Source organism: Pteropus vampyrus, unplaced genomic scaffold (genome assembly GCF_000151845.1).
Source record: "Pteropus vampyrus isolate Shadow unplaced genomic scaffold, Pvam_2.0 Scaffold194, whole genome shotgun sequence".
NCBI classification, from domain to species: Eukaryota; Metazoa; Chordata; class Mammalia; order Chiroptera; family Pteropodidae; genus Pteropus; species Pteropus vampyrus.
Genome location: NW_011888975.1, coordinates 1030345 through 1032497, shown reverse-complemented (window position 1 = coordinate 1032497; position 2153 = coordinate 1030345). Strand labels below are relative to the sequence as shown.

Here is a 2153-nt window from a genome sequence, read left to right as displayed (position 1 = left end):
TCTTTTTTTTTTTTTTCTTTTCTTTTCTTAGGTGAGGCAACCCTTGGTTGACCTCACAGATTGCAAGGACCTTGTCAGCTTATAATCCTTTATTTATTTATTTATTTATTTATTTATTTTTTAGGCCTACAGCACCTGGTCTTCCTAGGTGGTCTCCCATCCAAGTCCTAACCAGGCCCGACCCTGCTTAGCTTCTGAGATCAGACGGGATTGGGCTTGTTCGGGGTGGCATGGCCATAGAAGTCTGCTAGTTCTTAAACCTCGACAAGTACACGGTTTGAGTCCAGTGTTAAAAGAGAGCAGAGTTTAATCTGCTGTTTTACAACTGGGTGACAAATATTGCCAACTTCTTACCCTCCTCCTTCTTCCACTCAGCTAATTCCACATCTTAGGGTCTGTCATTCTTAAATTTGACCCTCATATGACTTTTTGGTACCAATATCTGTATCAGGATGCTTTCAGATATATCTTTCAGAAAAATTCAACTTAAATGACATTGGAAAAAAGCGAATTTGTTAGCTTACGTAATTGAACATTTCGGGGTTGGAGCTAAGCACTATTCTGCCCATGGTTAATTGTCAAGATGAGCTAGTTTGATGAACCACAGTGAACTGGACACACCCTTTCCATTTTTGGTTCTGTTTCTTTGCTGTTGGCTCCATTCTTGGGCCCTTAAAGGTTGCAGTATGCCAGCCATCATCCCCCAGGAGATTTCCTTTCTAGTTTGAATCCAGCAGAAATAAATGAGTTTATAGAAAAACTGAGGCTCACTGTGATTGGACAGACTTGGATCACGCGCTTATTTCTGAACCAATCACCGTGGCCAGAGAATGAGTTGAACGGATTGGCTTAGGCCGGATCACGTGGACTGGAAGTGGGGTGGACTCCTTTCCACCTGAAAGAGCTGTTGTTAGAAGAAGAGAGACTAGACACGGCAGGAGGCGTATCACAGGTGATGGCTACAGGTACTTGCTGAGCAGCATTTTTCTTCAGAACGACTTATTTTGTTGTCTTCTTAAAGGAATGTAAGATGATAACTTGTTATTGAAACCCTATGTTTCATTTATTGATTAAATTGAATGATTTTTCCAATTCATCCTCTGACCTTCTTCCTTCTTCCCCTTCCTCTTTCTTTCATTTTTAAAAGAAAATTGCACTGTCTTTACTAAGTTAGAGGTGACGTAGTGCAGTGGTTCTTCAGAGCTGGAAATGTGATGCCACTGTGTGACCAGGAGCAAATTATTTACCTTTCGGTTCCTTGGGTTTTTAACCTGTAATGAGCGGATAATAGTAGCAACTGCTTCATAAGTATTAAATGAGATGTTAAATTAGGCGCTAGAACAGGACTCGGCTGATAGTAAGGGCTGCGTAAAGTGCTTGCTCTTATGATTGATGCTGTCGTACGTCTTTATCATTCTATCAGTCTTTAAGAAAGAGTGTAAAATAATGGCTTTTCTTTTCTAATCGAGCCGTTTTCTTCTGAAAGTGAGAAGACTGCTAGAAAAGCCACAACGCAGGCTGCGCATCTGGTCATGGCTCACGGGTCAGTTTTGAGGACAGATTTCTGAATACAGAATAAGAAAAATGTCCCCCACCCCAATATTCTAATAAGTAGTATAACACATATTTCAAAATAGACGTTATAAAGTTTTAGAGCTAGTCAGTTGTTCTTTACCGAGTTCTTTTTAATTAAAAGTGCTTTAAAAAACATTAGTTGTGGGAAGAATTAAATAATATTTGCTCTACCTTGATCTTCAAGGTAGCCAGTTTTTAAGTCTTTTTTAAAAAAATTGAAATATAATAGACAATGAGTTGGTCATATAAGTAACCAGTTTTAATGAAAACTCTATCATGGCAAGTCTTATCATTTAAATCCATTTACTATTATTTTTATTACTTAATTTTTTTCTTAAATTAAAAATGTTAGATCCTGAATAGAATGAACTTGGGTTTGTATAAATTAACTTGATTGTTTTAGTCAGGGTTGCTGTAACAATACCATAGACTAGGTGACCTAAACATTTATTTTTTCATGGTTCTGGAGGCTGTAAATCTGAGATCAGGGTGCTGACATGGTCGGGTTATTCATGGGGGACTTATTCTTCAGTATGTCCTTGTATGACCTTTATTGGTACAGAGAAAGAAAGGGAGAG

The 2153-nt window shown here is 38.3% G+C and overlaps 1 protein-coding gene and 1 pseudogene across 4 annotated transcripts in view; one reads left to right on the top strand and one right to left on the bottom strand.

Annotated features, from left to right (window-relative positions):
* DNM3 (dynamin 3) overlaps positions 1–2153 on the top strand; it is a 412790-nt gene that overhangs the window by 157368 nt on the left and 253269 nt on the right. The gene's annotated exons all lie outside the window — the stretch shown is intronic.
* LOC111746593 lies at positions 124–242 on the bottom strand (annotated as a pseudogene).